This window comes from Felis catus, chromosome D2 (assembly GCF_018350175.1).
Source record: "Felis catus isolate Fca126 chromosome D2, F.catus_Fca126_mat1.0, whole genome shotgun sequence".
Lineage (NCBI taxonomy): Eukaryota > Metazoa > Chordata > Mammalia > Carnivora > Felidae > Felis > Felis catus.
The window spans coordinates 40,725,044-40,747,050 of record NC_058378.1 but is presented as its reverse complement, the minus strand read 5'-3'; the positions used below and the strand labels follow the sequence as shown (position 1 = coordinate 40,747,050).

General features: G+C 38.3%; 1 long non-coding RNA gene across 1 annotated transcript in view; it reads left to right on the top strand.

Annotated features, from left to right (window-relative positions):
* Nucleotides 1-22,007, top strand: part of LOC111556949 — a 28,612-nt gene that overhangs the window by 5,723 nt on the left and 882 nt on the right. The window contains exon 3 of the long non-coding RNA XR_002736645.2: nt 2,581-2,865. This is a non-coding gene — a long non-coding RNA (uncharacterized LOC111556949). The remainder of the gene's footprint in view (nt 1-2,580; nt 2,866-22,007) is intronic.

Here is a 22,007-nt window from a genome sequence, read left to right as displayed (position 1 = left end):
ACAGTTTATTAGTCACATATATTCATAGCCCGTGGGAGGGGCCCACTGAAGCCCGAACCAGGAGAGACTACGGGAAACAGGCTTTGCAGTAACGCAAGGATGGGATGCCCCATGTTTTTATGGGAGGATGTGATTGGCTCGTTTGAATAATTTGATGGATTGGCAGGGGGCAAAGCCTATTAGGTTGCTGAGGAACCATTGAGGATGGGGGTAGGTGGTAGGTGGGGGTATGGGTGGGAGAGGATAGCTAGGCTGCTAATGGGGGAAATAGCAGGGTAGGAGGCTTTCCTGCTGGTAGGAACAGCATTTGAAATTATAGGTCTTATGTTACAATGTCTGTAATAATAATTTGCTACCATACTGAGCTCTGAAGTAAATAAATGAAATAAATATGTGAAAATATTTAGTAAAATGAAATGTGTTTTAAAGATCCTTAGTTATTTAGGCACTGGGTGACTCATTTGGGTAAGCGCCTGACTCTCGATATCAGCTCAGATCATGATCTCACAGTTTGTGAGATCAAGCCCCACCCAGGGCCCTACATGCTACACTGACAGCCTGGAACCTGCTTGCATTCTCTCTCTCGCTCTCTCACTGCCCCTCCCCTGCTTTCTCTTTCTCTCTCTCTCCCCAAATAAATACGCATTTAAAAAAATAAACCAAGTTTATTTTTAGTTATTTATGTAAGACTTATTAGAAAAACCTGAAAGTTTAATTCTTAGTTTATATTTATGATCCCTGATCTATATAATATTTTTAAATAAGACATGCAGAATACATTTTAGATCTTATTCATAAGTTTACCACTACTCTACCCCTTGCCACTAATGAAGAGGACAGCACATAGAGCCTTGCTATAATAATGGCTGTCCTCCATTGGGCTAAATTGAAAATGGATTGGGTGGCGGTGTATAAAAAAAGAGTAATGGACCAAGGAAGTCAAGATAGTAATAGCCTACAATGTTCAAGAGTTCCTGAGACCACTCTCAGGTTCAAGATTTTGCAAGAAGGATCCACAAAACTCAGAAAAGCCACTATACTCATGAGTTATAGTTTCTGACACAAAAAAGATATGGGCTAAAACCAACCAAAGGAAAGGAATACAAAGCAGCATCCAGAGTTATCAGGTGTGAGCTCTCAATCCATATGAAGTTGGGGAGACAGCACCTATTTCTCCAGAGACAACGCAGGAAAATACACATGGAGTATTGCCAACACAAGAAGGTCATTCCAGCTTTGGTGCCCAGAGTTATTTCTGGACCTTGGTCATGTACATATGAGTGACCACTTGCATAGTTGACCTTAGTCTCCAGCCCCTTTGGAGGTTGAGCTGTTAACTGTCCCTGGGGACCTCACCATAAATCATATTATTAACATTGGCAATGTATATGTCCAAAGCTCCCAGGCAAACAAAATCACTCTTGTTGGGCAGGTGATGTTCCAAGGACTTAGAGATTACCTCCCAGGAGTCACAGGCAAAGATCACATCTCCCTTTGGGCAAAGTTAATCTTTTACTGCACACTGGTATTCTCTTTCTGTTCTAACACTAATTCACCATCTTTGAGAACATTGGGCATGAGTGTCCTCACCTATAAAGGAAGAGAGTGGGCTGGGTCAGTGTTTTTCACTCTTAACCTTGAGGAGGATTAAGAGAGTTTTAGAATTGACTGAGATATTATTGAGTGTGGACAAAGAGGGAACTACTGAAAAGCTGTCTCAACCAAAGTAATTCAAAGCAGTTTATGTAGTGGACTTTTTTTTTAATTAAACATTTTTAAATGTTTATTCATTTTTGAGAGGCAGAGAGAGAACAGAGAGAGACAGAGCGTGAGTAGCGAAGGGGACACATAGTCAGAAGCAGGCTCCAGGCTCTGAGCTGTCAGCACGGAGCCAGATGTGGGACTCGAATCCACGAACTGTGAGATCAGGACCTGAGCTGAAGTTGGACACTTCACTGACTGAGCCACCCAGGCACCCCTGTACTGGACTTTTACCTTAAAATTTTTTTTAATGTTTATTTATTTTTGAGACAGAGAGAGACAGAGCATGAACGGGGGAGGGGCAGAGAGAGAGGGAGACACAGAATCGGAAGCAGGCTCCAGGCTCTGAGCCATCAGCCCAAAGCCCGAGGCGGGGCTCGAACTCACGGACCGCGAGATCGTGACCTGAGCTGAAGTCGGAGGCTTAACCGACTGACCCACCCAGGCGCCCCTGGACTTTTACCTTTAATAGAAAGAAAGTATTTTTCTAATCACTTAGAAGTAAGAATCCCCTGGAAATACATGATTTCTGAGGTTTCTCTTAAGTCCAGTGTTAGAGGATAATAAATACAGTTTTAAGAAAAGACAACCTAAGTCACTCAAGTAGATACTTTGTATTTTAATGTAATAGTATGAAGATATATATTTTTTCAATTCTAAAGTTATCATGGCCACTTATAATTTCTTCCAGAGCTGCATACGATTATTCATCATTATAACAATAACATTCTTTGACTGGTGGTAATTTATGTAACATAAACTACTTTCTCTATAGCTACTATCTTGAACCCAGTTATGTGTTATTTTTCCATTTTCCAGATGAGCATTTGGTTTTTAAGTGGATAAAAATCCTCCACTGTCAAATAAATCACAGTAAACAAATATGAGTATTGAACGGTTTCTGTGAGAGAAATATTACATTCTAGCAAATTATTAGAAAACATCAGATGAATTTGAACTGGATACTTTGGCACAGACCAGAGAATAAGAAGACAGAAGGCAAATTTTGTATTATCTGTTCCAACCCCATTTGTGCAACTACTTCAGTGGATAAGTTGGGTGACTCTTGCTGTGTTGGCGCCTGAATTTTTGCACACATTTCAGGTAAGTTAAAATCTTAAAATGTTTCGTTTTTAAACTAAGATTTTGACGTTTTTTCCATTAGTCAGATTTGCACGCTACGGTAGCAAGATTAAATGAATGATGGATTCGTTGATCCAAAATTTGAAAGACATCCTGAGGATGCCTAGGCTAGGAGTTAGTTGACTTGGGTGTTAGTTCCGGCTCTGCAACTCACGAATGCTACGACTTTGGGTACTATACAACACCCTTTCTCGTCAATTTTTCACGTGTCTAAAGAGCATATTCAACTGAGTTCCTTGATTTGTGCAGTGCTTGAGGTTGATTTCTTGGTCTTTTACAGTCCAGGTGTGTTAGACACTTGCAACCCTCCCCAAAACCTCAAGATGTATTTTTTCCTTATTTTATGAAAAATCATTTCTCCACATCTTAATCACTTGTCAGTGATTGCTGCACACAGGGCAGCCAGGGAGTTTCAAGGTCTGCTAGAACTCCACTTGTCTGATTCTGTATATTTTATGCAGTTCTCGTTTCTTTGCTTCCACCATAAAAATCTATTTTACTGTATAAAAGGCTCAGCATTTATTTTCCAACTCATTTGACCTTTAAGAACAACAGGCACACCCCCAGTTTCACCACTTCTATTAAATTACCAGCTTTAAAGGGCATGCATTTGCTGCTGCTGTCAATGATTGCTGAGAAACTCTGCTATATGGTTCCAAGGCCGTGCAATGGTACTGTGTGTATTTAATGCAGTCTGTTACATCACTCTGCACCATGCTCCCGTGTTACTCCCATTTTGTTCCTTACTCGGTGGAAGGGTGGAGGTGGCAATTGGCAATGCCTATGGTGTAACGTGATCTAGTGGTGACTCTTCCAGAACCATACCCCTATTATGTTTCACAAAATGGATCATCTCACTGTAACGAGAGAACCTTTGCAACAGTCACTCCCAAGCTCTTCATCCATCTTGTTTGTAAGCAGATGGGATTGTACATATGGATCAAATCACTAATTAACTTTTAATCTGCAAAGCATATCACCCATTCCAAGCCCTCTGCAATAAGTAAATTTTAACTTAAAATGAATGTAAAAAAAGCAACATGCTCAAGCGAAAATGTTTCTTTGAAAGCAAAATAGTTACAGCCATCTCTGAATACATTCGCTAATAACCAATAAAAAACACAATTTTGCATGAATAGCTGCACTTGGTAACCAATACTTTAATTTCCACCAAGTTATTCTACATTAACAAGAAGTTCTGTATGTTCTCCAAGCTGTATTATAAAAAGCTATGTTTAAGCTAAAATCACCACAGTGATTAAAATGCACAGTACATTTTGGGTTCATTTTGAATGAGTGAGATTTTTCAACCAACCTAAAGTAAAACAAACTAATTAGGAAGCCATCTGGGTAAAATTAAATCTCAGGAAGTGGCAAGTAAAAATGTGAACCCTTAACACTCCTGTGACTTCCAGTGGTTTTCAGAAAGATCTACCGTCAGAGTTAGGTAACACTTAACCTTGTAAGTAGATTAGTATTTCACAACCCTGGATAAGTCTTATTATCTTATTATCGCCTGGGCAAATTAAAACAAATACTGATGACTAAGCCCCATTATAGACACCTTGTTTTAATTGATCTGTTGTCCAGGCATTGGCATTTTAAAAATATTCTTTAGGTAATTTTAATGTATAGTTAGGATTCAGGACCCCCAACTAGATGAACTTATTGTGATCAAATTTCCATTTTTCCTATTATACGGTAGGTAATAAATTACACCTTCCTTCTCCCTTGATGCTGGAAATTATGTTACCATAATTATGTCCCCAGTTAATTTACATGTTGCATATGGGCTTTTGGAACATATTTATAAAATACCATAAAATATTTTTTAATGTCTCTCTAAAAATGTCACCAAAATGTTAACATTCTCAAGTATTCTTGTACGCTAATAAAGGGTGCTTTTTTTTTTTTAGATTTTTCCCTTAAGGATCTTGGTCTTGGACTCTACGAAATCAAAATGAGAGAGGCATAAATAATTTTCACCAAATAGATGTTTTTAGTGTTACATTGTATAATTAAATTGTCTTGGGAAATTTTGCAGCTTAGGGATGGGGCAGGAATAGAAGAAATAACGAATAGGAATGGGAGATTCAGTGCCACCAACTGTATCAAGGGCCAGTAGGACATGGGAGGAAGTCATTTTTGTTGGATAAATAAATAAATTCGTGTATTGATAACTGAACAGTAAGCCTTGGGAGTTGGTCCGAGAACAAAACTTTAGTTTATGAAAGCTTAGATGTAGGAAACTTCTGGTGAAGATGTGCCTCTGCACAGCTGTGAACTAGTGGGATTGTTGGGAAGTCAGAAGGGACATCAGCTTAAAGCTTGAAATCCCCATGAGGGACACTGAGAGGCCAGAAAGAAAAGTTGGGAGACAGGTGATGAAGTCCTCGAGGGAAAATGAGGGGTGTCTCATGCGAGGGAACAAGGATGCGTGGAATGACATGGGCTTCAATAGGAGGAGCCATTGAGCAGTGGCCCAAAAAGGCACATTGCAGAGACAGACAGACACACACACACACACACACACACACACACACACACACACACAAAGTGATTCTTAAGCATCACCGAATAATACATATGAAAACTGGAAACTATAAAGGACAAAGCTCTGCAGACACTTGCTAAGGAGCTCACATTTGCACTAAAGAAAATGAAATAAGCTTACTTCTTTATACACTAATACAGATGATTCTTTAAGAGTGGTCAAGGTGGTAACTATTTTAATTAGACATCTTAGAGCAATTCCAATTAGAGAAAAAATTTAGTTTTTCCTGATGTGTGGCATGGATAGCTAAAATCCACCTTTAATAATAAGTCTCAAATGACATTTTCCACAAACTGAAAGTTTTGAAGAAAGGGTGTTTTAAGACTCGGACTGGGGCTGGGGGGAGGACACTGGCGCTAAGGCAGGTGTGAATGCAAAAAGCATCTTGTATGAAAATTGGTCCAAAGTCTTTGTGTATAAAGAATTCAGAAAATTCTAAGGGTCAAACCTCAGATACAGGGATATAAGAAAAGCAGCGTTTATATTTGTAAGAAATGAAAGCTATAAACCAACACCCGCATTAACCAGCATAGGTAAGTGCTATTTCCATTATTTAAGTAGAGATGGCTCTCTGGACTGATGAAAGATGAGATCGAAGAAAAGCACAGCTATTAGAATTTTATATTCTAATGCATTCTGTACTTCGGCTTTGAATTTTCCCTTTCAGGGAAAGAGGAAGACACGGACATGCATCCATCCAATACATAAGCCTTTTATTCAGCTGTCTAAGCAGGCTCTTAGCTCCTTCCACATCCTTGCAGCCTTGTGCTTGTGTTTACTGCTGTCCCACTACCACCAAGGGAACCCTTGTCCTGTGGAAGCTGGGTTCCTTCCTGAGTTCTTTGAATTTGTCTGCAAAAATGGGAAAAATGATTCTTTCCTCATCGAGGTCTAGTAAGAATTAAAAAAGAAAATAGCTGATAGTACGCCCAATATGACTAAGTTATATTTGTGAAACATTTATTATTGCCAGGAAAAAAAAATGATAGATTTAGGAAACAAGACCAGCTAGTCTAATTCCAGAGGCTTCCCTCTGTACAGACCTACTAGTACTTCTAAACCTCCTATGTAATGATGCTTGCTTGCCTGCACTGTTGGTGTTCAGTATAAGATTAACTAAATGAAGGCATGAATCAATGTGTGAGCATCGCCTCTGCGAGCATTGCCATTGCTGCTTTACTCTCTGCTGTGGCCAAGAATATTACCTTTTTAAAATTAATGCTGTGGCTATGCTATGGGAACAGGATGGACCCCCACCCCAAAAAAGGTCCAAATGTCAAGGCTGATATATCACATCCACACCAAAAAAAGTATAAAGAGACTTATGTAAGTAATTACATGGTGAGGCTCTGTGGAGAGAGCGGACAGCCCTTCAAAAATCAGCCGAAGATGGTTTTCGACAGAAAGGAAGGGAGACTGCTTGGGGTTTTTTGGTGGTTCAGGGGTCGGACTGAAAGTTTCCATACTGGAGAGGGCTTTCATAGTTTGAAACTTTCCCAAATGTCAAAGGACGGAGCACCAGGGCTTTCTTAGATTGCCCAGATGTGTGCACAAAAAGAAGAGGAAGCTGTGAGGCTTTAAAGATGTTAGTAGTCAAACATTAAAAAAATGGAGTCAGGGGCGCCTGGGTGGCTCAGTCGGTTAAGCGGCTGACTTCAGCTCAGGTCATGATCTCGCGGTCCGTGAGTTCGAGCCCCGCGTCGGGCTCTGTGCGGACAGCTCAGAGCCTGAAGCCTGTTTCAGATTCTGTGTCTCCCTCTCTCTGCCCCTCCCCCATTCATGCTCTGTCTCTCTCTGTCTCAAAAATAAATAAATGTAAAAAAAAATTTATAAAAAAAATGGAGTCAGATTTTATTATAGCTAGACACAATTTATTATAGCTTTGGCCTCAATCAATGCACTGCTTTTTTACCCTAGTCTTGGGACCATAGCCTAGTGACTGGATTTCTGCATAGCTTCTTCATCTGGGATTATAATTCCATGTAAACACTGCACTGTTACCTAGATTAACCCTTAGGTTTTAGGTCTCCTTGGCATTGTTATTCCCATTTGCAACTAAGGCACAAGAGTTACCAAGTACCAAGGCTGTGATCTCATGGAAGGTATCAATGGTGTTTGAACAGGAGACAAAATTTGAAAAGCATTGAAAGAGCGTATGTTTGTGACAAGATTCAAGAATGAGAGCCTAGTGCTCAGAAAGCCAGGTGAGGGGTCTACTGACAAACTCTGAAAATGAGGCTGCAAGCCTTGAATGAGTCACATGATGGTGTATTGGAAAGAAAGAGAGAAATGTGAGAAGGATCATGTGTGAGTGACCAAGAGCAAGTCTGGCTAGATTTCATCCCTTCTTAGAAAAAAATAACTTTCTTTTTCAAACAGTGATTTAGACTGTGCATTCAAAGTCTTTCTCTCTAATGACTAAAGAAATATTCAAAAGGGAAACAAACTTTATCAACATGGTAGAATATGGAAGGTTGACACTCATGAGTCGGGAACTTGGCAGATTTCTTACAAAATATGTCGTTGATGAGACTGGATACTGAAAAACAAAAGCAGGCTATCTACATTCAGCACATGGAAAGGAAAGTTTTACCCAAGGTATGCAGGAATGAAGTATACAGAACAATCTTAAATTCCCATTCTTAGCTTATCTTGGCCCATTGATGGGAGGTGGTAGTCAGGAGTTGGAAGCACGGGTCAGTTGTGGAGTTGTTAGTGATGGGGCAATCTCAACTTTACATGGCTGTGAGAAGTATAGTACGTATCGGCATGAACTTGTTTGTCTCCTTCATTCCCCTCCAAACTTTTATTGATGTGGACCCATGTCAAGCCAGGCAAGATATTGACAATGCAGAACCTTAAAAATGATTGTCATGTCAGCGAGAATCCATGACATTTATTTAAAATCTATGTGAATTCCCTGTGCTAAGTTTGATTAGAAAGCCAATGCTCTTGCCAAGAGATGCATGAAGTCTTAGAAATGCATGCGGAGAAAGAGGATCTCTTTTGCACTGCTGGTGGGAATCAAACTGGTGCAGTCACTCTGGAAAACCGTATGGAGACTCATCAAAAAATTAAAAGTAGAACTATCCTCTGACCCAGCAACAGCATTACTAGGTATTTATCCAAGGGATACAGGTGTGCTGTTTTGAAGGGACACATGCACCCCAGTGTTTACAGCAGCACTATCAACAATAGCCAAAGTATGGAAAGAGCCCAAATGGCCATTGATGGATGAATAGACAAAGAAGATGTGGTATATATATGTATATATACAATGGAGTATTGCTCAGTGATCAAAAAAAAAAAAAATGAAATCTTGCCATTTGCAACTATGTGGATGGAACTGGAGGGTATTATGCTAAGTGAAATTAGTCACTTAGAGAAAGACAAATATCATACGACTTCACTCATAGGAGGACTTTAAGAGACAAAACAGATGAACATAAGGGAAGGGAAAAAATCATATAAAAAGAGGGAGGGGAACAAAACAGAAGAGACTCATAAATATGGAGAACAAACTGAGGGTTACTAGAAGGGTTGTGGGAGGGTGGATGGCCTAAATGGGTAAGGGGCACTAAGGAATCTACTCCTGAAATCGTGGTTGCACTATATGCTAACTAACTTGGAGGTAAATTAAAAAAAAAAAGTTATCCCTTTAGAGAAGCATTATGTAATTATCTAAATTATTTCACCTGTCCTCTGTCTCTAAAAACCCAAGTATGTTACTTAATAGTACTTATCACAATCAGTTTGAGTATTTACTTTTATCTTCTCTTTAGACTGTGAGCTGTATGAGGGCAGGGCAACAACTATGACAGTGAATGTGGAATAAACTGATGATTAAAAAAAAAACCTCTTGATACCTACCTGATAGGTGCTATTCATTGTTTGCTAGCTGAATTAATGTTTATCTGATTTTTAAAGTAATTAAAAATATACTTAGTGTTAAATAAACAGAGCCATAGACCAAAAACAAAAACAAAAACAAAAACAAAAAAGTACAAGTTCCTAGGGTCACCTCCAGTTTTGTTTTCCTGTGTCTGGGAATTCTAGACCACACATCTCTTTCTCTATGTATATTGCTTGTCCCTTCTCTCTTTCCTTTTCAGCTGACTTCCCTCACCTCTCTTCTCTGCTCTCCCACACTGCAAGGGCCTGTGTTTATTTTCTGAGCTAAGCATTTTAATTATTTCTGTGTTTTGATATCTCCCTGTATACCATGCTCTACGGGCCTCACCTCTTACATTCACAGCACAATTTCCAGATATTTTTTTTTAAATAAGATAGGCTGACACATTGAGAGAAATTTATGATTCTATTAGGAGCAGAAAGAATTACAATCACCTGTGGTTTAAAAGAGCAGATTTTAAGACATCTGTTACACTAAAAACGTACCTCATAAACTTTTCTTCTACAAACTGCATCCAGGTTCAAGTCCTTTTCAACAATTGATGGGCTTACTAGAATGTCTATTATAATCAAATCTTTAGACATTACCAAATTTTGCCTTAGCTCTATGATTTACACTAAAGTCTTTGAAGTGTAACCTGTAAAATCTTAGACAAAATCCATTTCAAATCATAAAATATATAGATTTAATTCTATGAAAAACAGTGATAAAACTTTTAAGATACTTGCCCCAAGAAACTTACGGAAAAAAAAAAAAAACAACAGGCAATCTCAACAACATTTGAGAAGACTTATCTAAGGAATGAGGGGAGGAAATCTAAGATGAGGAGAAAATAGCTTTATTTTGGAAGGTTTTGTTAGAAAATTTCTATTTTTTCTGGCTTAACTCGGGTCAAAAAGGAAATCAAGTGAAATTAGAAACTAGGTAGAAAAATAACAATAACTTTATAATAATGGAACATAACTTATGCATATGGTCAATGTTGTACTCTGAGGCAAAAGCATAGCTAGACTTTTTTTATTATTAAATAAAAATGTTAAAGTAAATGAATTAAAAATTTAGTTCAAGAGGTCATAAAAAAGGACATTACAAATAAACCTAAAGTGAGACAAAAGTAATTCATACAGGTAAAAATATAAATAATAAATTTATTATTAAGACAAGTGAAGTTGAACTAGATATATCTAAAATATGATTCTCTGGTACTGTAAACTACATACAAAATGTGGCAATACTGAGAAGGGAAAAATAAAAAGTCATAGACATACAATATTACACATGAGAAATGAAGTAAAATTGTAGGTTATTGAAAATATAATATTATACTTAAAAACCTTCATAAATGGACGATTCTCTAGGCTCTTAGATCAAAATAGACTCAAGAGGTGATTCAAAATGTTATCAAGTTTGGGTGCCTGTGTGGCTCAGTCAGTTACGCTTCTGACTTCAGCTCAGGTCATGATCTCATGGTTCATGAGTTCAAGCTCCATGTCTGGCTCTGTGCTGACAGCTCAGAGCCTGGAGCCTGCTTCAGATTCTGTGTCTCCCTCTCTGCTCCTCCCCTGCTTGTGCACTGTCTCTCTCTCTCTCAAAAATAAAATAAACAGGGGAGCGTGGGTGGCGCAGTCGGTTAGGCGTCCGACTTCAGCCAGGTCACGATCTCGCGGTCCGTGAGTTCGAGCCCCGTGTCGGGCTCTGGACTGGTGGCTCGGAGCCTGGAGCCTGTTTCCGATTCTGTGTCTCCCTCTCTCTCTGCCCCTCCCCCGTTCATGCTCTGTCTCTCTCTGTCCCAAAAATAAATAAACGTTGGGAAAAGAAAATAAACATTAAAAAATTTTTTTAAATGTTATCAAGTTATAAAGTAGGACATTAAAATATTGCTTTAAAAATATTGCCATAGACAGTGGTTCAGTTGTTTGAGCCTCAAACTTTTGATTTCAGCTCAGGTTATGGTCCCAGGGTTTTGGAATCAAGGTCGGCATCAGGGTCCTCGCTGAGTGTGGAGCCTGCTTAAGATTCTCTCTCTCTCTCTCTCTCTCTCTCTCTCTGTCTCTCTCTCTCTCTCCCTCTGTCCCTCTCTCTCTCTCTTCCTTGCCCCTCTCCCTTGCTCGCTCTCTCTCTCTCTCTCAAAAAATTTACTTTTAAATATTGCTATAGAAATCTGGATTCTGAGACTTTCAGAGCAAATTCTACAGCAAAAAACAATAAACAGCAATAAACAGATCATTCTCATATTATATAAAATTTTTCTGACATATAGAGAAAGAAGTAATCCATTTCCTTTTATACCCAAAGTATATCATGTTTTTTAAAAAGGAAAAAAAATCATCATTCATAAATATTCAGGCACTAATTCAGAATAAAACATAATCAGGCTGTCTGGGTGGTTCAGTCGGTTAAGCATCCAACTTTGGCTTACGTAATGATCTCACGGTTCATGGGTTTGAGCCCCGCATTGGGCTCTGTGCGGACAGCTTGGAGCCTGGAGCCTGCTTCAGATTCTTTGTCTCCCCCTCTCTCTCTCTTTCTGCCTCTACCCCGCTTGTACTCTGCCTCTCTGTCAAAAATAACCATTAACAAAAAGAAAAAAAAAGAAAAAATTAACAAAATAAAATATAATGAAGTCATTAAATCAAAATTATATTATTATATTACAAGTTATATATTCTTTTTTAATAATTTATTATCAAGTTAGCTAACATACAGTGTATGCAGTGTGGTCTTGACTTTGGGAATAGATTTCCGTGATTCATTACTTACACAAAATACCCAGTGCTCATTCCATCAAGTGCCCTCCTCAGTGCCCATCACCCATTTTCTCCCCGCCCCCATTCCTTTTCACCCTCAATTTGTTCTCTGTATTTAAAAGTCTTTTATGGTTTGTCTCCCTCTCTGTTTGTAACTATGTGTATAAATATGTGTATTTTCTTTCCCTTCACCCCCCCCCCTTAGTCTTCTGTTAAGTTTCTCAACTTCCACATAGGAGTGAAAAACGAGAAGTAACACTTTCTGACAGTAACATCTGTTTCAACATTAAGAGAATGGTCCAGTTTTAGAAAATCTATTTCCAGGTGCTGAACTGTCTGCTCTGAGTGAACTCATCTCCACATACTAAACCCACACTCACACTCTGGCATTTTTCTGAGGTTTGGTGTTATTATGCCAGTTTCATCCCCTACCTCCCTGATTGGCAGGCAATAATCATAGCTTTAATAATTCTGGTTTAGGACTCATTCAACTGCATCTCAGTAAATAAATATTGGGAGCTCCTTACTGGTCTGCAGGACGTCATTTTCAATCCTATGTTCAATAGAAGATACACCATTGAAAGGATTTGATAGTTCTTGACAAATGATACCATATTCCAAGGGATATCTGAAAGGGATCTTAGAGATCATGTAATTAAATACCTTATTGCATTAGAGTGAAAACGTGGTTTCAGTTTTATCTCCAGGCTAAAGAGGAAGGAGGTGCCAATTTTTGACTCTGACCACTAAAAGGTATCATTAACAGAAATGTTTACAGAGAAGTGGTTTTGGAAGTGGGTGGTGGAACATGCTAGCTGTGTGCCATTATTGGTTCTCTTCTTTTTTTCAATAACAATCTCTCCCTAGCTTTTGCACCCCCCAAGGTTGTCTAGAACAGTCTACACATCTCCATCCTCTCGGTAACTAAGCGTGACTATATCAGCAGAGGTAGTACAAGCAGCTGCCAAGAATTGTCTTTAATGGGCTTGCTTTTTCTTCCTTGCTCTCCTCCTTCCAGTTGGTCTGGATGCACCCATGATAGCTGTAATTATAGCAGCATCTTGTACTTTGAAGGGTTTTGGGACTGGAAGCCATGCACAGTGGAGGCACAAAATAGAAGGAAAGTGGATCCCTGACCTACTGCCTTGTCAGTTAGCTCCAGGGCAACTACCCTGTCAAGGAGAAACAGAGCCTCACATTTGTTAAAGACGACAAGACAGATTTTATTCAGGCTACTGCAGCAGGGGAGAGAAACTTCAGTATAAATTGAGCTCAACTTCAATCCAGGGTGAGATGACTGGGAGTTTTAAGGGGAAAATGAGAAATCAGAGAGGACCGAAGAGTGGGTTCTTGGGCAGTCAAGGGAGTGGAAAATTACAAGGCTGGGAGGAGGCTGATTTTTGAGAACTGTAAGGCCGGTTTTGCTCAGGGTATACTTTGCAGTTTGGGTTGGAACAAACAGTATGTTCTTTTGGCAGCCTTGAGCTTTCCCAGGCAGGATCTGGGTCATTGCGGGGACACACAGCCTTGAGCTCCTGGAAATCATGCTATTGTTTGTTCAAGTCTTTAGTGTTTGGGGGTCAATGAAATCATTTGTGCTGAGAGTTTGCAGTTCTTATAAGCCCAGGTTTATGCCCAGTTGAGAAGAGGGCTCAGAAGAGTCTGATGCAAGCTTGGTGAAAGAAAGTCTGTCACTTCCAGGCATTTTGAATATGAAAATTAAATTAATTTAAAAGTTATTTAACACTAGTTCAGATTTGTTGAGCCTGATTATTACCATTTTCTTTAAAATAGATTATATTGAACATTGATGGTGGGATTTAAAGAGCAGATGTCAGGCAGAGTTAGTATTTGATGCTAATGCTCAGATGGAGGTTGGGTCTGAGGAAGATTAACATGGATAGTATTGGCAAATCTACAAAGTTTCTCGGCAAAGGAGAAGAGTGATTGGGGAAGAAAATACAGCAAAAGATGAAATCTAGAGGCATGCCTACTTTTGGTCACATGACTTGAATTGCTTTTCCAAGATTAGTAACAGGTTTACTTTGCTTTGTTTACCTTTCTTTTTCTCCCCAGATTTACTGAGACATAATTGACAATTAAAAATTGTATATATTTAAGCTGCACAACTGGATGATTTGACATGCATATATCCTGTGAAATAATAACCACAACAAGCAAATTAACATAACCATTGTCTCACATAGTTACTATTTTTTCTTTCTTTCTTTCTTTCTTTCTTTCTTTCTTTCTTTCTTTCTTTCTTTCCTTCTCTCTCTCTCTTTCTTACTTTTGTTTCTTTGTCTTTGTCTTTTCTTTTCTTTCTTTCCTTCTTTCTTTTTCTTTTTTACTTACTTTCTTTTTTCTTTTTCTTTTCTTTCTTTTTTTCTTTCTTTCTTCCTTTCTTTCTACTTAGTCCTCTCTCTTTCTTTTTTTTTTGTATAGTGAGAACACTTAAGACTTAAAATGTACCCTCTTAGCAAATTTCAAGTATGAAGTACAACATCATTAACTATAGTTACATTGTTGTAATTAGATCTCCAGAATTTACTCATCTTGCATAATTAAAACGTTGCATCCCTTGACCAACATCTCCCCATTTCTCCCACTCCCTGCCCCCAGACTCTGGTAACCACCATTCCATGGTCAACTTCTATGATCTTTTAATCTTTCAGAAGAGAAAACTTTTATGCATAAAAGATGTAGGGAATATTTGATAAACACATTAAAATGGAAGAATACTGTATCTTAGTTTCCTGTCAAACCAATTCTTCCCACTTAAAAGGTGGAAAGCTAATTTCTTCGTGTGTGTGTGTGTGTGTGTGTGTGTGTGCTTCCATTGTTGTCTAATTTGAAGATTCCTTTTTTTTAAATTTTGCACTATAGCACATTTCGATTTGCACTAGCCATTTTTTTAAATGTTTTATTTACTTTTGAGAGAGAGAGAGAGAGAGAGACAGAGCATGAGCTGGGAAGGGGCGAAGAGAGAGAGGGAAACAGAACGCAAAGCAGGCTCCAGGCTCTGAGCCATCAGCACAGAGCCCAACGCGGGGCCCAAACCCACAAACTGCAAGATCATGACCTGAGCCAAAGCCAGACACTTAACTGACTCAGCCACCCAGGTGCCCCTGAAGATTCTTTAAAGACTCTGGTTGCTGTGAAACATCCTTATTCATTCTGGTTCTTTTTATTTCTAAATACTTCTAATCTTTGCTTTGCATCTATATGATCCACTTGTGCTTATGTGAAAAGTGATGAATATAAAAGAGGAAATAGTTTTCATTGCAGTATAAAAAAGAACGCATAATTTGAAAAACCTTTCTATTAGTGTACTTCAATATTCAAAGGTGAAGCTTTATTCTAATCATACATTATGTATTTCTCTGAAATATCATATTAACTTTATCTTTTATGTGAATTATTGTATTCAACCAATTTAACAATATTCAGGCCATTAACTTGAGGTTAGTGTATAGGGAAAAAAACTCCAAATATTTTCCTAATTGAAACATGGATCTCCATAAGGAACCTTCTCCCAAGAGACTGAAGGAATAATGAGAGTAGATATTGAGGTTTCATGGGAGACAACAAACAGACACACGAATAAACAACAATTGCTTAGCAGTAGGGTTAACATCTTCTCTAACATTGTAGACTCTGGATGACTATTGATTTCTACAGCGTTCAGAGCTCCACCTCTGCTTCAGAGAGTTCAAACAGGACCAACCTGTTGAATAAAAACAATAAATAATAAAAACATCAGCCTAGTGAGCAAAACTTGGGACTCTCATCTATGACTGTCTCCTTGTCTGCTTCAAGGGGCCTCAAAAGGGGCATGCTAAGGACGAAACTCATTTTTTAGTTATGAAGTTTAGAAAAGAGAAATTGCCCCTATGGCTATTGGGCTATTGTTAATAATAATAATCCTGTTGACTTCATTTCAATTCAAGTCATAGCTTTCGGGTATCACCAATATGCTGAAACTATGCTGGACTCTGAGATACAAGTTATTCAAGATAAGACCCCTGTGTTTGAGTTCAATAAAAAGGAAGATAAATAAATATATGGTTAGAAATCATTGCAATTAGTACAGAGTATAAGGCAACATGGCAACAAAAAAAAAAAACCCAACTATTGCAGGTTTACAGAGAAAATGTGACTTAGGGAAGAGTACACTTAGGAAATGATACTTGGATTGAATCAAAATGGGTGCATAAAAAATTTCCAGGAGTATAGGATGTGATAAACAGGAAGAGAAATATGTGGGAGTACAAAGGAGCACAGACCACTTAGAAAAGTTCTAAGTATTAAGGTTAACTTAAACAGTAAGAGTACATAGAAGACAGAAGAGGTTATGAGGTAGAGAGAGGCCAGATCATTTATTCCATGATAAAAAAATTTACCCCAGCATAAATACAATAAAGACTTTTTAAAAAAATATGTTTTAATGTTTATTTATTTTGAGAGAGAAAGACAGACACAGTGCAAGTAGGGGAGGGGCGGAGAGAGAGACAGACACAGAATCTGAAGCAGGCTCCGGGCTCTGAGCTGTCAGCACAGAGCCTGATGAGGGGCTCGAACCCATAGGCTGTGAAATCATGACCTGAGCCAAAGTCAGACGCTGAACCGACTGAGCCACCCAGGAGCCCCAATACAATAGAGACTTTTAAGTAGGAGAGTTAACCATTGAGATTTGTAATTTAGAAATACTATCCTGATACCACTGCAGAATCAAAAAAGTAAAATAATGGGTGTGAGTGGCAGATGTAGGGAGGATGTCCAGGGATGCTGTCATTGGCTGTTTGTAAAGCTCACAGAGAGGACTGATGTTAGTATAAAAGTGCTCAAAGAATAAAGATCTGAATTCATGTTACGGCAATAGAAATGGAGAAAGATAAAAAGATTTGAGACACATTAAATAGGCAGATTGAGATAATCGATGATGGATGGGATATGGAAAATGAGAGAAAGTCAAATGTCTGGGATGATTATGTTTTGTGTTGGATAAAATATAAGTCATTCCATTAAGGAATGTAGAAAGATGAGCATTGACCTTTAGAGTATAAAGGACATAAAACTGTAAGATACTCATGACCATCATGATTTGATCAGGTGAGTTCGTTGAAACATCCTAGAAAGAAAGAATAAATCCATCAACTACAGAAAGGTGGAGTCTTATAGCACAAAGTAATTCATGATGGACTATATTGTACCCAGTTATCTTTGAATTTTTACAAAGGTACATGAAATATCTTGGGGTTGTTTAATATTGTTTACTAGTATTTGAAATAGTCATAGTTTCTAATATACACCTTGTGGTTGACATGAGCAAATAAATTTTTTGCAAGAAGTTTACTTTGTCATTTATTAACTTTTACACACAAGTATGAACCCAAAACATTATATTCATGGTGTGTGAATGATCTCTTTTAATGATATATTATGAAGTGCTTGGCATATGTAAATGACTGAAGATATTCTAAATATCAGCATAAGAACAAGAACTTATGGAAAGATTTATAGATGTTTATATTCAGGCACCAGGTTTAGAGAGCTTCTCAATGGAATCTGGCAACATGTTTCTGAAGTTAGCTTCCCTGAACAGATTTTGAGGTGGAGATTGTGCGCAGTAAGTTTTATTGAGTGGTGCTCATGGGAACCATACCTGTGAGGGACTGAAGGAAGGATGAATGGGCAGAGGGAAAAGAAAAGTTGGGTTGTGATGCAGTCTGAAGCAAATCTTCAGCTGATTCCATGGAGAGCTTTGGAGTCCATCCAAACTTCATAGTTGCCTTTATTTTTTTTTAATGTTTTTTATTTATTTTTGAGACAGAGAGAGACAGAGCATGAACAGGGGAGGGGCAGAGAGAGAGGGAGACACAGAATCTGAAACAGGCTCCAGGCTCCGAGCCGTCAGCACAGAGCCCGATACGGGGCTCAAACTCACAGAGTGTGAGATCGTGACCTGAGCAGAAGTCGGACGCTTAACCGACTGAGCCACCCAGGCGTCCCAATAGTTGCCTTTAATTGAGGCAATGGATATGGGCTGTCTGTGGGGAAGGATTAACCTTGATTGAGGCAGCTGTCTTTGGCCATGGGTAATTTTTGGAAGGGATTAAGCTATGAGCCACCAGCAGCCAACACTTTGGGCAGCTGGAAGAATGAGTGTCTTGGTCCCGTAGGAGAGACCTGAAGGTACACCATGACATTGACAACAGTCCATTGTTTGTGCCCCTTGATTCCACTTGTATTACATAATATGTTCACTTTATCTGAGAACGGGTCGTCTGGGGAAACATAAAAGAAGTTTAGTGCAAGGAACTACAGACTTCATCACTGCCGTTGATCTTGGGGATACAACTCATATGCATATATCCTCTGTTGCCCATCTGGATTCACCTCACCCTGGTGACTAGGTGGCTCACCTGATCCAGTAACTCAGCCCTTCATTCTCTAGAGGACTGATCTCCTGGGTGCTATAATCTTATCAGACCGCTGCATTTGTCTCTTTACGATCAAAGTCGGGCAAGAAGTACCAAGAGATGTCTCCAGTGGACCAACTAATTGCCTAATGTATTTTTCCCACCCCCGGTGTGTGCTAGAAAGTCTATCTGCTCCCGATGATCAGGGTAAATTACATCTTCCAGGATGAAAACTTCTTCCCTGCCCTGCTGGTCTCTTGGCAAAAGAAGCCTGAAGCGATAGCAGCTGTACCTTAGTTTATGGGGTTTTGCCGTGTCCCTGATGGAAGCATTTCTCTTCTAGGACCCAAGACTTAGAATGCAGGTTCAGAGTTGGAGGAGGGAAAGCATTAATCCCCTAAGCAAGTCTACAGGAGTGATGGTAAACCCTGCCAATAGTGCCTTAGCTCTGGCACCCATATATTCTACCCCCAGGGAACACAGCACCACATAGTGGCTGATGGTTCAGGGTGCATTTTGGATTCTGTTAAATGCTTTGCACTCACAGATTGCCAGCTCTGAACTGTCCTCTCACCTGGGTTTTCTAAAGTTTGTTGCTTTGTTCAAATCAGTCCTCCTTTTGGGATAGTATGGCACATGATAGTAAGATCTGACTCATCCATCCCGTGATGACCCAAACTAACGTCTCATTAATTGTACTACAGCTCCTTTCAGACTACATAGTACTTTGTAGCAGATATATCATTCCATTATTTAGGTATTCGTGTGTTTGTCTCTTAGTATGTTGTAAAATAATTGGCTGTGACAACTACGTTTTTAATATGCCCTCACAATGATTAGCACAGCGCTTGGTGTTTATTCCTTTACTGAGTATTAATTTGGCACCTATTACACATCAGGCATAATGTCAGGTACTATGATATATGATGAACTAGGTAAAAATGCTCACACACAGAGTTTTCGATCTAAATGATAGTTAACGAAAGTGGGAAAAGAAGCTAACATTTTCCTGCCACCTACTACAACCCAAGAATGGCTCTTAGGGATGTACATACATTGCACATATTTACAACCAACTCATGTGTTTGATATTACCTTCCTTTTATAAAGAGAAACTTGAGCGGCGCCTGGGTGGCTCAGTCGGTTAAGCGGCCGACTTTGGCTCAGGTCACAATCTCGCGGTCCGTGAGTTCGAGCCCTGCGTAGGGCTTTGGGCTGATGGCTCAGAGCCTGGAGCCTGCTTCTGATTCTGTGTCTCCCTCTCTCTCTGCCCCTCCCCCGTTCATGCTCTGTCTCTCTCTGTCCCAAAAATAAATAAACGTTGAAAAAAAAATTAAAAAAAAAAGAATAAAGTATATAATACATATAACATACAAAATATGTGTTAATTGACTGCCTACATTGTTGGTAAGGCTTCCAGTCAACAGTAGTCTATTAGTAGTTAAGTTTTGGGGAGTCAAAGTTATACGTGGATTTTCAACTGCGTGGCGGTTGGCACCCCTAATCTCTGCAGTTGTTCAAGGTTCAAATGTATAATCATTTTTATGCATGGTTGCCTCTGATTTATATTCACCTGTATGATTTTGAGACAAATCGATCCCTGATTTTATATCCTTAAAAATGTCCTTAGTTGTCATTTTTTCTTTAAAATCAAGGTTAGAACAATAAAATTGGCAAAAGTCTCCCCATTTTTAAAGAAGTTATCTGGAAGAAATTGTGTAAGATTGGTTACATTTTTTTTCTATAAAAGTTTAGAATTATGATTCACATGGAAGATCTGTTGGTGATTGATGTGTTTTTGTGTGTGTGCATGTATGTGTGTGTGTGTGAAGATTTTAAATTATAGATTATGTTTTTTAATAAATGTATTACTATTAAGACACTCTGTTTATTCTTGTATCAATAATAATCTAGAAATTAGTTCATTTAATTTAAATTTTCATATTTATTGGCATAAACTGTTTCATAGAATCCTCTTATGATTCCAATGTCTTTGGAATCTATAGTGTGATTCCCTTTCTCATTTCTGATATTTACAATTCAGGCTTTTTTGTTGTTGTTAGTTTTCTTGATTTGGCTTGCCTGAGGTTTATGAATTCTGTCGCTCTCTTCAAATAACCAATTTTTGGCTTTGTTGATTCTCTCTAATATGCTTTGTTTCCTCTTTGTTTTCATTTCTATTGTTATCTCTATAGCTTGCTTTCTTGTGTGTAAACTTTTCTTCTTATTTTTCTGTACATTTTCATGAATTTTGTTACTGTGCTTCAGAGAACAGTTTGATTGTACCTGATACTATTGCTTTGTAAATCTTATAATTTCTCTTTTTGGATATTTGTGGAATGGTTTTGTCTCTTTTGCATTTATTTTAAAAAAATTGCCTGCATATGTATAGTGAAGATTTACCTGTTCGATAATTTCACTATTAAGTGCGTCCTAAGTCAGGCAGAGAAAGACAGATACCATATGTTTTCACTCATATGTGGATCCTGAGAAACTTAACAGAAGGCCATGGGGGAGGGGAAAGGGAAGGGGAAAAAAAGAGTTACAGAGAGGGAAGGAGGCAAACCATAAGAAACTCTTAAATACTGAGAACAAACTGAGGGTTGATGGAGGGTGGGGAAGAGGGGAAAGTGGGTGATGGGCATTGAGGAGGGCACTGTTGGGATGAGCACTGGGTGTTGATTGGAAACCAATTTGACAATAAATTATTTAAAAAATTAAAAAAAATAAATCTAATGTTTTATTTAAAAAGAAGTCTGTCCTTTGACCTTAGGTCAGGGAATTTTTCTTTATTTTATTTATTTTTTCTCAATATTTTCTTATGTATTCTTTAATCTGCTTGATAGGTTTCTCTTATCTTCTCTTATTTCTGATTTTCTCTTATTTTTCCTATATGAACTTGTTCCATATATTTAAAATGTTTATTTGGAAGAATTTCTAGAACTTTTATTCTAATTTTTCAATTCACTCTCCTGCTATTTCTAACCTGGATCCACTTGGATCCACTTGGATCCACTTGGGATTCTAACCTGAATCCATTGTAATTAATACAGTGATTGCGATTTTAATCCACCTCATGTCTGCATGGGTTTCTTTTCTTTTTTTTTTCTTTCTTTTATTTTTCTTTTTGTGGTTGTTTTATTTTTCATAAAATGAATTTACGATGGAATTTTGCAATTTTGCTAATAATTCAAATGAGATATATCCTACTTCCCCCCTCCACCCCGACCCTTAAATTTAAATAGCATCCTTAAATTTTTTTGCAAAGCTTTTAAGATTATGTCTGGATTTGTCCATCTTTCTACTAAACAATGCAAATAACAAGTGTGGTCTATAAACAATGGGTTAGTTATGCCATATTCATAGCTTGATTTTGGCATTAAAAACGATGCAAAAAAAACCCATGAAATTTCATCATTGTATGTTGTTTAATTAACCTGTAGAATGACATACCAATTTTTTTCATT